The following is a 15,114-nucleotide window of genomic DNA, read 5'->3' on the forward strand; positions in this document are numbered from 1 at the left end:
ATATATAAGATACAAAAATGATAGGGCCGACAGATCAATGTTCAGAATTTCAGCACTTCACCAATAAAAAGCTTCGTAGGTTTCCGAAAACAATATCAACAATATTTTTTGTAACATTAACTTTTTTCGCAGATAAAAATAAAACAGTAGAATATTAAAAACAGAACATTAAAACCAACCAAAAAAGCTTCTTAGTTATTGTAATTAGCCCCCAGAACTTTAGTGCAGCCCTAGCTCTACTCAAGGGGGGTTCAGAGGAAATGCAATTCCGCTAAAAAAGGACCGAAATTCTGCCACCGAAAATTCCTTTGAAATTCAAGATTTTTGTCAAAAATTCCGCGAATTTCAAATATTTTTTGCCAATTCCAAAATTCTGGAAAACATTTTGCAAAATTCCGTTTTTTCGCACTAAAATTGTCCCACTTTCCGTCTCCATCAGAGGGTCCAATTTCCGAAATTCTATCAAAATTCTCGTCAAATTCCGCCACTCCGTCCCAAAAAAGGTCCGATTTCGCTCCTCCGCCAACCATGAAACCCCCCCTCAAGTATCTAGCACCTTTAAAAAGGTAAGTATTGCACCCAATATAATAGTATATCCCGTGGAAAGCTTTTTATAAATAATTACAAAATTCGTTAAATGGGAACAATAAAAAACATAAATCCTTATCAACAATAAAAGGGACTGGGATCGAGTTCTCCATGGTTGAAACACGTTATAGAAATTCATCCCAGCAGTGTTTTCATAGTCAAATAAAATTAAACGCCATCTAGCCTAAGTAAACTGGAAACCATTCCCTTTCTGTTGATACATTTATGCGAGAAAAGACTTACTTGGAAATGATAACTCATTGGTTGAGTTGCACATGGTTTTTACATCTTTGAAGCGCCAAAACTCTCTCAAAATACATGAAGCTCTATGAGAAATAAGAATAGTTAAGTTGAGCGTGTGTAATGTACAAAATTGACAAAATAAGATGTTTAACTAAGCCTAAAGTATTAACATACAAAAGTATTTAAGATTGTGAGTGATTAATAGTATTAATCTTTTTATGAAAGGGATGATCATCTTCAACAAGCACCATAACAGCGCAGTGGGTTCATTTTCGGAATTCTATGAAATTACCGGAATTCTATGAAATTACCGAATTAAGTCCAAGTAGAAAGGCTTCTTATGTTTCGCTTCCTTTTGATTTTATTGAGACTTATTTTTGTAATATCGTGTAAAAATTGAAAATTAAGTTCTATAAAGTTTAAATAGTAAAATAGTATTTTGGTTTTAAAGATCAAGCAAATGAAGTGTTCATTCAAAAATGAAAGAAAAGCAAAACTGCAGAAATTGCTAAATTCTGCGGACTTAAATTCTCTAAAAGAAGAATTTAGCATAAGCTGTAAGAAAACTCTGCTAGTAAAGGACTATTCCGCTGATAGTGATTCCCGGGTTTACCGATATATAGATAAAATAAAGATATTATTAGAGACCTTTTTGAAGGGGTACGCAAATTAAGCCCAGCAAAAATTTCAATGGCCTAAAGACTGACGTTAAAGGCAAAATCATAGAAGGGGGAAAGTACGTAAAAATCAAAACGCGTCTTCAATAGTGTTCAAACCTAATACATGTACCAAAGATACTGACTTAAAAAAGTGTCTCTTAGCCTAAAGAAAGGGACCGAAGAGTCCTAAATATCCTCTGCAAAACCAACTAATTATTTGAATGATGATGAGAATTGAAAGAAAATCTACTCAGACGTGAGAAAATATGTAATTAAAAAACCCTCATAACAAAAGGATGTGACTACTACTGCCCATTTTAGAACGAATTCCCATAGGCATGGGACTCCTCATAGTTGCTCACAGACAAGCTTCTTCTTGAGGATTTTATTCTATGTAAAGCATTAAATGGATAACATGGAATAAAATTAAAAATACAGAAAATACATGTGTTTTTTTATAAGCAAGTGTCTGTCCCTTAGCATTCTATTGTTCTTAAACAATAGAGCCAATAGAGCCATTATTTAGGTACCAAAAACTGAGCCTGTATATGCTTATAAAACGTTATGTTTATAGAACAAAACATGTAGCTTCATAGTATAAAAAGATTGTTGATCCCCCTTTTTGACACCCAGCAATCTTGAGGAATGTCCAAAATAACTTACTCTTAGGTTCCAAATAAACGCCCCCTCCCGCTTTTTAATTTTTCGAGAATTTTCCAACCCCAAGATCTTATTAGGACCCCCCCCCCGTTTATTAATTTTGAAGAATATTTTCAGCTGTCAAAGAAAAGGCCCCTTATTTTGCTCTAAATAGCCTGATTTTAGCCTATATTTACCTTATTTTTGGGATTTCAGAAGTATAATTTCCAACCCCCCCGGCAATTAGCTTCCCCCTGTTAAAAACAGTAAGCAATGTTTTTGCAGCTAATTTTAGGATTAAAACGAAGATTTTTCAAATTACAAAACCAAATTTCGAAACCAATTAAATTTTATAGAGCTTTAAAAATGAGAGAAATTAAAGGGCCCTAGGCCTCCAGAGGATAACTGGTTGTAAAGTTTTTTTTAAGATTTTAGTGTTTATCTCTTTTTCTAGTACAGCTAAAGCCCTGAAAGGAAAAGTCAGTAGGAACATATTCAAGGAGCCCCTGGAAATGAAGGACAAAAAAGTTAAGGGTAAAGAATAAGTTTTTCTGAAACAAGAAACCCCAAATCAAAGGAAAATCAGCATTGGCAGAAAAAAAACTTTTTTAAGGACATTCCCATGCTAGAAAAGTAAGAATACATGAATATACAGGAATAGTAAAAGATCTAGAATTACTGTTTTTCTAATTCCTCACCCTTTTTCTTATAAACAAATAATATTTCATCTTTCAAATATCTTTTCCTATACTTCCAGAGACATTTGTTTATCAACGGTTTCAACAATTTTCTGTCCCGCAAAAGACAAATTTTTAAATGTTGCAAAAACATTCAGCGATTTACTAATTTAGCCTCTACAGTCAGGTAGTTCTCTCACTGGCAGTATACCATGTATGTGGTAATTTTCATTTGTGTTTAGAATACACAGGATTATACGAGTGCATAAGGTAAAAGAAAAGCTTATCACCAAATTAAATCACTGCCAAAAATTTTTGCCAATCACCAAATTAAATCCACGCCAAAATTGATCTACTAAAGGTATTTATAGTATTTATCCGTGCTAGCTGGATATTGCGATTGCATATGAAGTAGCACCCTACGTTCTTACTTATCGTGCAACAGAAACCCAAAATAAGGGTGCCCTGCTTGCAGGTGACCTAGGTAGGTTGGTAGGTACAGGGCTGCAAATAAGCATTGGTCATCAGTGTCCGACTGAAAAATCCATCTGACCGACTGAAAATATTTTGTGTCGGTCATGATATCCGAATGAAAAGACCATTAACTTTGGAGTTGAAAATAAATCTCTTAACATCCTGTCTCTTACTTAGCCTATTCTTTTAATACTCACTTCCTTTGTAGCTTTCAAGAGTGTTTCTAAAGTTTACTTTAATTGACTGCGTTCTTGGTAATTTCATTAACGGTTGTTTCTATGATCACTTTTATCAACTTGCTTAATTCGTAACTTTCAAGAAGGTTTCTAAGATCACTTTTACCAACTCGCTTTCTTCGTAGCCTTCAAGGGTGTTTCTAAGTTAACTTTTATCAACTTGCTTTCTCCGTAACTTTCAATAATGTCACTAAGTTAACTTTTATCAACTCGCTTTCTTCATAATATTCAAGGGTATTTCTAAGTTAACTTTTATCAACTCTCTTAATTCGTAACCTTCAAGGGAATTTCTAAAATCACTTTTGTCGACTTGCTTTCTTCGTAACTTTTAAGAGTGTTTCTAAGATCACTTTTATAAACTTGTTTCTTCTGTAACTTTCAAGGGAATTTCTAAAAAAAGTCACTTTTGTCGACTTTCTTTCTTCGTAACTTTCTTTGTTTCTAAGACCACTTTTATCAATTCTCTTTCTTCGTAACTTTCAAGGGTGTTTTAAAGTTAACTTTTATCGACTCGCTTTCTTTTTAACTTTCAAGAGTGTTTCGAATCAATTTCTCTGTTACAGAAACGAATTGTTCCATGGTCACTTTTATTTTACCTACTCACTTTCTCCGTAATTTTCAAGACAAAATATACACTGAATGACCGACAGGTAAGAAGGCATTTGAGTTTGACCGACGGGATTTCATTTCTGTCGGTCATGATGTCTGATTGACTAAAAATATTCATTTGCAGCCCTGAGGTACAGCATAACTTTTAAATGATAATACCATTTGATCAATTTGTCTACTACAAGACAGCTGTTGCCAAGAAACAAAATAATATAATTTTGGTGGGAACTAATTTTGGCGGATTTGGCGGATTTAGACAAAATTCGCAAAAATTAGTTCCCGCCAAAATTAAATATTTTGCTCACTCGTCAAAATAAGTTCCCGCCAAAATTTAAGTTTTTCTTCTTGCTTAAATAACCCCTGAAATTCATCAAAGTTGCTCAAAATAAGACAAAATAGAACAGATTTACGCCTTCATTCGCCAAAATTAGTTCCCACCAAAATTAGAAAATTTCATCATTCGCCAAAATAAGTTCCCGCTGAAATTAAAAGTCTTCAACAGTGAGGCTGGAACTTCGATTTTTAAGGATTACGATTTTACCAGCTTTTTAGCAATTTTTGCCTTGCTAGCCCAAATCTCGTAACCTCTTTACCTTAAAGGAAGATCGAAGTTAGAGTTTTTCAGTGTTCCGAAAAAAACGCAAAGCAGAAATTTTTTCATCTTCACAGGATCAATTCTCAACAACAAAATACATTATTTGGTCTTTGGGTTTGTTTCTGACGTTTTTCCTTCAAAGATTATCGATCACTTTCCTTTTCCCCTTGAGTGCGCGAGAAAAAAATGATTAGCTGGCATTCTCGCGCGGGCGAATAAAGATGAGGCGGCAATCTTGCACTGAGGGTGCTACTTAGTTACCGCCCTATTTTGCGCCAACAATAGAATGGTCCAAATACGGGGGTATTCCAAATGATAAAAGATGTCGTTCTGTAAGTGTTTATTTTCTGAGAGATACAAATAGTATATTTAATATTATAAACTTATTTATTTAAGTATTTTTGAGCCTGTATTTAAATATCTGGTTAAATAACAAACAAATGATAGCAGTTCTGTTGTTCCTTAAACCCCCGGGAAAAGTTTTTTTGCCGACTTAGCTATTTTACAAATTTTGGATAAAAACTCCCATAGGAATTCGGATACATAACCTGATTGGTTCATTTCGAAACGGCTTCAAGAAAGTCATAATGGCAGATAATTTTAAAAGTTTCAGAGTAAATGTGTGTAATTTATCGATGTTGAAGGTTTGTTGATTCTTTAAAGAAAAAAGATAACAGGTATAGCTTTTTCTAATCCTGGAATATCGAGGTTCCAGCTACACTGTTCAAGATTTTTGTTGAACGCCAAAATAAGTTCCCTTAAGGTATTCCATTTTTAGTAAGTAATTTATGCAGTAATACCTTATTGGTATTATATTTTGCGTGTTACATTTTTTCGAGGAAACGTTTTTCTCGTGTATACTAAATTTCGCGATTGCCAGTTTCTGGAAATTTTCGAGTGTATTAAATTTTGCGATTCACTAAATTGGGCATTTTCAAAAGGTTGGAATAAAGAAAGAAAATGACTGATTTTGCTTGAAACACAACATTTTGAGTGTAAACATACCAAAAATAGTAACAAAAATAATGGCAAAAATAGTAAATAAGTATTTTCGATTTTCGACCTATTTTGAAAATTCTTTGCGTGTATTTAATTTTGAGATTTTGTATTTTTTAAAAATTTAAACGATATTAAATTTCGCGAAATTTGGCCTAAAAAATTGTGAAATTATACCTGCAAAATTTTGTAACACGCAAGACATAACACCAACAAGGTAATTACTTATTCAATAAACCATGGGCAGTTACATCAATATGCCTTCTTACCTGTCTTTAAAAATATAAATAAAAGTAATCACGGAAAAGGACGTAAAAAAAAAGACATAAGTGTGAGAACAGAGTAATCAAACTCGTTAGAAAAAGTACCATTAGAAGTCATAAAAAATCAACCTGAATAAATGCAATCGAAATTCCAGAGAACTTCATAATTCCCCAAACAACATTACATTACAACGAATGTAAATACACAGAGAGTACAAGCATATGTCAAACTCCCATCACATAAATTTTACAATAACGTCAGAGTAGACTACGCTCGCCACCGAAGAGGTTTATTTGGGAAGGGTAATTATATTTTATCATTCGCTTCTTTTTTAAAGACTCGCCGGTTTGGAAAAGTATGAATTTCTTTGTACATATTTAACCTACCCCAAATATTTAGGAGGCTGAGTTTAAACGAATTGTCAAGTTGAAACAAACGATAAATGTATCAAGGTCTGTTTTATTTACCCCCTGGTGACTTAACAAAAGAGACTTAACTCAATGTTACAGCCTAGAATAATGTTAAATTTCGTTTCCGCGCAAATTCGTCACATTTTGTCTCGATAACCTCATAACTACGGAACTTATCCTTAGAGGCAATCGAGCAAGAACAATAGAAAAAATCTTTATTTGGCTCTGTAGAAAAATTGCAAAATAGAAACTCGCTTAAATTCACAATACTGATTCTCTACCCCAAAACGAAACTTTTCTATTTTGTAAATCTTTCTTACACTTCCCCATACGTAAAATATAGAGTACTTTCGTTTTCCCCCCAAACTTACGAGGGAAAAAAGTTAAGACCGCGTGTTGTCCTCGCGGACTTTCCCAGCGTAATTTATTTGTGTGATGTCATAATGTTATTGTTCTCTTTCTCAGATTATTACTGACGGCATTTCAATCGCTTACGGGATTGGACAATGGTTGACAATAGATCCTGACGTAAACAATCTAGTGACGCGCGACGAATGAAAGTTCATTTTGGGTGGCTTGATAACACTCGTAATTTCTTTATTTCTCTAGTGTATTTTGTTTTTTTCGTTTTGGAAGAAGGACTATATGGTAGAAAATAAGCTTTTATACTAGTATTTTTAACTTTGATATTTTAAATGCCTATTTTAAAGAAAAACCGTAAGTAGGCGGAAAATAAAAACGCCTTTGTTTTGAACGCCCGACTGCCAAAATCTCGAGATTCTGGGACTTCTTTTGAGACGGGGGTTAGACATGAAAACAAAGAACTAAGTAGAATCGACTTTTTCAAACTGAAAATACAATGTAAAATATTTTTTAATCATAAATTATATTTGATAATTATATTGAAAAGTAATAATTCGTTATAAGGAAAGATAACTTATGCGGAAAAGAAAGTCTTCATTTATCGACCCACGGATTTTTCATCGCATAATTTCTACGGGAAATCGAAAGTAATTTCATTTGGCTTGTGATGTTTGAGAGCTTGGATGTTGGGAAGCTGCAAGGATAAAGGTAAACAAATTATAGTCTTTTTTCTGAAAGAAAATTTAACATTAGTCTAGGCTGTGTTACAACCCAATTATTGAAAGTTTGTATCGGCCTTTTTATAATGAGCGAGACATACGTTCTCTGATTACGCAATTTTCATATTGACATTTTCGAGGCATTTTGATGTAACTGATGGGGAATCACGATTTTACGGAAATGGCAATCATCATACCGTGAGGTTGGGTAACTTGCATTCATCAGTGGAGGCTAACATGCATAGCCCTCAAATGAATGACCTGGCTGGTCATTAAAATACAAAAGTTAAATTAAAACAAAAATGGTAGAGTAGAGCTGTGAGCAAAGCTGCGTAGTTCATTTTTTTTGAAATTTTGCTGCTTTGATTGGTCATTCATTTGAGGGCTATGCATGTTAGCCTCCACTGATGCAAGTTACACCCGATCTCACGGTACCGTCTGGGTCCATAACTGATTGTCTCAATAACACTTCAGAAACTTATATGAATCTATATGATTATTTGTCTTTTTTGCGAAAACTGAGCATCGTCATTTCGACTTACCCATCAGGTGCCAGGGATTTTAGCAAGCCTTTTACATTTAGCAACACTGCTGAAAGCGACCACATGGAAAACACATGCTGGAAGTCTACCATATTTGTTTGGGCGAGAAAAAGCGCGGGAAAATTTAGTTACCGTTACTCTCCGCGGTGTTTGGCGCCCGGTCATCAGTATAGCCGGTCACCTTCAGGTCATCTCGTCATTCAAGATTCCAAGATGGCGGCTGACGAACGCGCAAAAAGTTGTGAAAATGGATTCAAAATTCTTCAAAACTATCTAGGTCATGTATTTCTTTGAATCATGAAATTTATTTTGTACTTTTATACTACTCAGGGAAAATTATATTCAATTATTATAATAACTTTGATAATGGGAAGGTTTTTCTAACTAGAAAAAACTCATAAAATAGGCAGTTAGTCACACTAGCCCAGCCAGTATGGATTTCGTGTAACTAACAACGAAGTTCTTCGGCGTACAACTGAAACGTTTTTGGCGCATTGGCGTAAGGGTACTTACAAAGATTGTTTGATTTTCAGTTGGCGTGTAGTAATAATTCCAGCTCGGCGTGAATGACTCCATAATCCATCGATTTTTAGCTTCCATTTGGCTAAATTCGCTTTCGCTCGCTTGCGCTCTCGCGTCAATTTATTAATTATGTTGGCGCATGCGCCTCTTTTCCCATCTTGCACCCTTATTGAAAAATTGAATGTTGGTACAAAAGAAATTTTGCTTGGCGTGAGGCTTGCTGCACGGAAAAATATCTTCGGCGCGAGATTTCGTGGAATCCATACTGGTAGCCCAGACGATCTCAATCGAACAGAATTGACGATCAAACCAGTCAAACCAAATTGAATGCAATCGACCGATTGAAATTCGATTGTCGAACGCAACCGAATCTCAATCGAACGTCAAAATTCTGGGTAATATTCGATTGGTTCGATTGTTCACAAAGTGTTTCAACCGGTATTCCACAACGAAGCCATATTTTGGTTTGTACAGTAATTTCGCCCACTCAAATCCAAAACAACAAAATGGTCAATCTCACTAAAGCAAAACATTGTGGCCACAGCATTTCCCTGAATAAAAATTCTGGTCATGTGACCATCTGTGATTTTAGGGGACCCATCCATATTCATTTGACAACGCAAAACGTCAAATTGACGTTATCCTCTCGCTCGATCGCGCAAACAATGAAAATATGATGTAATGATATCATAGCGCAAACCAATGGGATTATGCGAGCAGCAAATTTTCATGTACTTCATACACGAATATGTTTTCGAAAGCTTATAAAGTATAGTGTGGTTGGTGGTTACAAATATCCGCGATTTTCACAAAAAGGTATACCTTTGATTTCTTATAACGTCAAACCTAACTTTTGAAAACCCCCCACCCCCTCATAACGTCAATTTGACGTTTTGCGTTGTCAAATGAATACCGTGAGAGGTCCTAAAGCCGACAGCCCAGCCTAATTCCGACCCCCCAAATAACTGTTATGAAAAAAAATTCTATGTTTACAAACATTCCCTCTCCAAGTTAAACGATAAACTATTGCTAGAACTCTCAAAACATAACATCTAACAAGATAGCTTTAATGTCAAGATGTCAATTAATATAATTAAAAAGTGTGAGTTGTAAAAATAATTACCTTTTATTCTGGATCAGTTGCTCATGTTTAAAACGATAACAGTTTTGTAATAAAAGTGACTTGTGCGGGAAAAATACGAAACAACTTGGACTGGTTTTCATCAAGAAACAAACAGACTAAATTGTAAAAATGGCGCGAAGTTGAAAAAAGGGCGGATGCGGTAGCACTTATTTGAATAACAAACATCAAATCAATGAGGCGGCAACTATCAACGCCCTCTTTACCACCTATAAGTCCGGATGTTTATTTACGGAAGGCCCGCCATCGGACAGCTCTTCATTTAAGTGTACTCTTTGACGACAAATATTATCTTTACTAGAATAGGAGCAAGGTGTCATGTAATACATAATAATTGTAATATGCGTCGTCTATTTGTATTCTTATCATGTAATATATAATATAACGTAATATACGTCGTCTATATGTATCCTTACACAAAGTACTGGCCCCGCAATCAAGCCAAGTGCCAGTGTAAAGTAATAGAAACCAGGCTTGATTACGTAACGTTTCAAAATGAGCACGCTCGTACACAGACCTCTTTTATATTTTCGTGTGCTTTGGAAAATCAAAACATCTCGTTACTTTTTATTATGCTGTTACTACTGTTGTCATTTATGACGTTGTGCATATTGCAATAAAAAAATATGTTTTGTTATAAGAAGCAATTATTGTTATTTGGTTCAATTGGTTCAATGTATCAAATCTCTCAGTTTAGTTGACACTTTGGTATCTTCGTTGCGTCACAGCGAAAGGTTTGTTTATATTTTAGTTTGTATCTTTGAAAGACCCCATCGGCTTTAGGCTGGGCTGTCGGCTTTAGGACCTCTCACGGTATGGACGGCTCCCCTCAGACCAATGAAAACGCTTCATTTCCCCGGGGATAAAAAAAGTTGTGTCTACACTAGTTCGTTAACAATTTTATTTTGTAGTTTGTTTTTAAAAACAAAACCCCTGTGCTAGATGATAATCTCATTTTCTTAACTTATGGACCCATTTGAAAGTCTTTGTAATACAGATCATTTGGCAGTGTAGTTGCAGTCTATACAAGAATTGGAATCTAAAGTCTGAAGTTGTAACTCCTTGCCAGTGACCTCGCAAAGAAATTTTTAGTTGGCAGACACTGACTTTAGGTTGGTTTGGAAATCGTTTTATTTTGAAATGTAATCTTCACTTTAGATGAATACTTTTATTTATTTGGATTCATGAAAGGTTCAAGGTTTGTTTACTTTTTATTTCAAATTATTTCATTGATTTATTGAGCTGCAATAGCTGATTGAAAAACAAAGATTTTTGATAGTTATCAGCGTGGGCTTGGCCGCCATTTTGAATTTCGATTTTTTTCTCCTGTACTCGGCAATTTAGAGGTTGTTCATGCGCGATTTGGCTTACGCGTAACACTTGTGTGTTGTTTGACTGGTTCGATCGTCGATTCCGTTCGATTGAGATTGTATGGCTTTATTCTTGTAGCTTCCCAACATCCAAGCTCTCAAACATCACAAGCTGAATGAAGTTACTTTTGATTTCCCGTAGAAATTAAGGGATGAACAATCCGGGGGTTAATGAATCGACGATCGAACGCAATCGAGCATCAATCGAACGCAATTAAATGGTTCGATTTGGTTCGACTGGTTCGATCATCGATTCCGTTCGATTGAGATTGTCTGGACTAGCCGATACTGAAATAGTTAAAATGGCAGCAAAGAGCCGACGGCATAGATATCCTGTCAGCCTAGACAAATGTTAAATTTTCTTTCAGAAAAAAGACACATGTTTTCATGTCTAACCCCCGTCTCAAAAGAAGTCCCAGAATCCCAAGATTTTGGCAGTTCAAAACAAAGGCGTTTTTATTTTCCGCCCACTTACGAAATTTTCTTTAAAATAGGTATTTAAAATATCAAATTTAAAAATAATAGTATAAAACCTTATTTTCTACCGTATAGTCCTTCTTCTAAAACGAAAAAACAAAATACACTAGAAAAATAAAGAAATTACGAGTGTTATCAAGCCTCCCAAAATGAACTTTCATTCGTCGCACGTCATTGGATTGTTATAGGTCACGATCTATTGTCAACCATTGTCCAATCCCGTAAGCGATTGAAATGCCGTCAGTAATAATCTGAGAAAGAGAACAATAACATTATGACATCACGCAAATAAATTACGCTGGGGAAGTCCGCAAGGACAACACGCGGTCTTAACATTTTTCCCTCGTAAGTTTGGGGGGAAAACGAAAGTACTCTATATTTTACGTATGGGGAAGTGTAAGAAAGATTTACAAAATAGAAAAGTTTCGTTTTTGGGTAAAGAATCAGTATTGTGAATTTAAGCGAGTTTCTATTTTGCAATTTTTCTACAGTACCAAATAAAGATTTTTTCTATTGTTCTTGCTCGATTGCCTCTAAGGATAAGTTCCGTAGGTATGAGGCTATCGAGACAAAATGTGACAAATTTGCGCGGAAACAAAATTTAACATTTGTCTAGGCTGCCTGTAGAAGCGGGATGAGCAACCCCTGAAAGGCCTTGTGCGGGAGATGTGGGATCGATAATTAACCTAAGCTAATAAATTCGCTCCAATTTTTTCTTCATGAATTTTCATTTTCAATCTTTTTTTAAAGATTTAATATTTCAGCAATTATCTTGGGATTTTCAGGTTTTTTTCTAGAATTGTTGGGAGTAGAGAGCTTTTTACAGATCTTAAAAAGGTTTACTAATTCTTTAGATATAGTCAAAAGTTTAGACATTGGTAAAACTTATTTCTCCGATCGAACAGTGACACACGCATTTCCAAATTAGACACACGTGTTTCGCAGCATTAATCTTTGATATGCATTTTGGCGGGATGCTAGTGTGACTGACTGATAGGGATTGATAAAAAGGGGATTGAGAACTTCTTGAGAGGAAGAAGGGAGAAATACAGTGCTGCAAATAGGGAAATTTGAGTTGGCCGGTAATTTTTCGAGTGTAATGAGCAGGGGGTCTGGCGGAACCATCTTAGAAATTTTTTTAGTCTGTAATGACCTTTAGATTGGCTAAACACCTATTTTGATTTAAAAACTGCTCCTCTTTTAATTAGAAGCGATATTAAGAAGCCTTTAATCTAAAATTTTAACCGGACAAAATGAAAAACTGAGATTCAGAATGACCGGTAGAAACTACAAAATGACCGGTATTTACCGGTCACCGGCCGTTATTTGCAGCACTGGAAATATCCTGGAAATGTTGGAGATGCATAGCATGCAGTCAGTCATACCAGGCAAAATTCCAAGCACTTTTCCCACTGGCCGTTTTTTGATCTAGAAATTGAGTTTCAGCCATGCCATTGCTATTATCTGAGACCCCCCTCCCTAACGGACTCCTAGTTAAGAGTTTATTAATGATATCAAGAATTAAAATGCAACAAAAATAAGTACTTTTCTTTCGTAACATATACAAAATTATCGTTTACTAGTAACTATAATAGAATACACTTTAACCATGCATGAATAGGGGCTGCGGCTCCACTTTGAAAGTGGTAGGTGTTAGGGTGATAAGGGTCGTAGTTTAGTGTCCCTTAATTAGTGTATAAGGAGGCGCCACGATGGTTGGCGCTGACGGGAGAAAAATTTTGAAAATTAGCCCTTCTAGACTGGTTAAAACAGGTCTTTTTCAAAGCTTACGGCCCCTGATGGAAGAAAAAGGCTTGAAGAACAAAAGAAATGCTTCAAGAACAAAAGAAACAAAGCTTTATTTATTAAAGTGAGATTTCAAAATAAAAAAGGAGCAAACATTGTGGAATGTACTTTCCACTATCGATATTATTCTAACAAATTTGGAGTTTTAAAAGTGAATATAAAGGAAAAATTAATCAGAAAATGGGGCATATTTCTAGCAGTCTTCTTAGTAAATCAACAAAACGACTTTTTATGACTCAAAAAAATTTTTTTCTTCAAATATTGAGTTTCAAAACTCATTCTGGCCGTATAACGGCCACAGAAAAGTGCTCGGAATTTTCACTGCATACTAGCCACCATTCAGTGAGGCTGGAACTTTGATTTTTGAGGATTACGATTTTACCAGCTTTTTAGCGATTTTGCCTTGCTAACCCAAATCTCGCAACCTCTTTACCTTAAGGAAGATAGAAATTAAGAGTTTTTCAACGTTCCGAAATAAACGCATAGCAGAAATTTTTTCATCTTCACAGGATCTATTCTCAACAACAGAATACATCTTTTGGTCTTTGGGTTTGTTTCTGATGTTTTTCTTTCAAAGAATATTGATCACTTTCCTTTTCCCCTTGAGCTCGCGCGAAAAAAATGATTAGCTTATTGCAATGAGGTGCATACATGATACACAATATTCATGATTAGCTTATCGATGTTGATGGCTTGTTGACTCTTTAAAGAAAAAAGATAACAGGTATAGCTTTTTCTAATCCTGGAATATCAAGGTTCCAGCTACATCATTTATTTTATTCATAGTAAAGATTGTGCCCTAAAACTTTGGCGTAAATCACAATTAAGTTGTGTTCGCGCCGTCCGACTGATTCACTTTCTATCCAATTCTTTTCAGTCAGAAAATCAGCAATATTTGTCAAATAATTTTGCAGATTCAGCGCGGTTAGTGTTTGATCATCAAGTGTTTTGGAAAGATTCTTTGCGTTATATTTAAAAAGTACTCTGCAACTTGTTTTTTTGCCGCTACAAAGTAACAACAATCATACAACTCGCACACTCTATAATTCTTGCCGTCTGAAGAAGCAAACCTACCGTCAACTGCTCTAACTTGGGACTATCTGACAAAACATGGGACGGCAATTCGGCCACCAATTTACCGAACCTCCAAAGTCATTTGATTTGAGTTATACTGAACGCACGGATTTAAATAATACACAATTTCTCTTTTGCACCGAGAGGAAAAAACAGAACTGCCATCATTTGCTTTTTATTTATAGCCATATATTTAAACCTTGAAAGTGAATGTAATGTTATTAAAGAATTCCTTGAAAACCTTGAAAAAGCATGATTGTCACAGTATAGTTATCTTATTTTGGCTTGGGTCCTCACTGAAGTTTTAGTTAATGTTAAAGCTCCAAAAGTTGACTTGCTCGCATCCCTTGTAATAATTTTTTATGGACCAAATACTGGTAATAGCCTCTCACATACCTCATCAAGAACGGTGGTATATAGTACTATTTAAATCAGTTTGAGTTCTGAAAATTTAAATCTAAATTTTGAGATGAATGAATTTTCAAGACCCAAGCTGACTTCACATCTTCAAGTGCTAGAATTCTGACATAGCTTCAGCCAGGTTTCTAACCCCCCCCCAACAAAGTAAAGTCAAAAAAAAAGTAAGGGGAGTGGCTGAAAGTATGTTTGACCCACCCTAGAGTTCTGCCAGCTGAATACTAAATATTGGTCTAATGTCAGCAACCCTCCTTTAAATTTGTCATAACAATAATGTAATAATGTAGTAATAA

General features: G+C 35.1%; 1 protein-coding gene across 2 annotated transcripts in view; it reads right to left on the reverse strand.

The window, feature by feature from the left end:
* LOC136822784 (neuron navigator 2-like) overlaps positions 1-8,092 on the reverse strand; it is a 72,155-nt gene extending 64,063 nt beyond the window's left edge. For both annotated transcript variants that reach the window (XM_067079069.1, XM_067079067.1), the window contains exons 1-2: positions 8,015-8,092; positions 832-914 (exon numbers count right to left, since the gene is read on the reverse strand). The gene's annotated coding sequence lies outside the window, so the exon portion shown is untranslated. The remainder of the gene's footprint in view (positions 1-831; positions 915-8,014) is intronic.
* Between the last annotated feature and the right edge of the window lie 7,022 nt (positions 8,093-15,114).

Source organism: Clytia hemisphaerica, unplaced genomic scaffold (assembly GCF_902728285.1).
Source record: "Clytia hemisphaerica strain Z4C2 unplaced genomic scaffold, Clytia hemisphaerica genome assembly, whole genome shotgun sequence".
NCBI classification, from domain to species: domain Eukaryota; kingdom Metazoa; phylum Cnidaria; class Hydrozoa; order Leptothecata; family Clytiidae; genus Clytia; species Clytia hemisphaerica.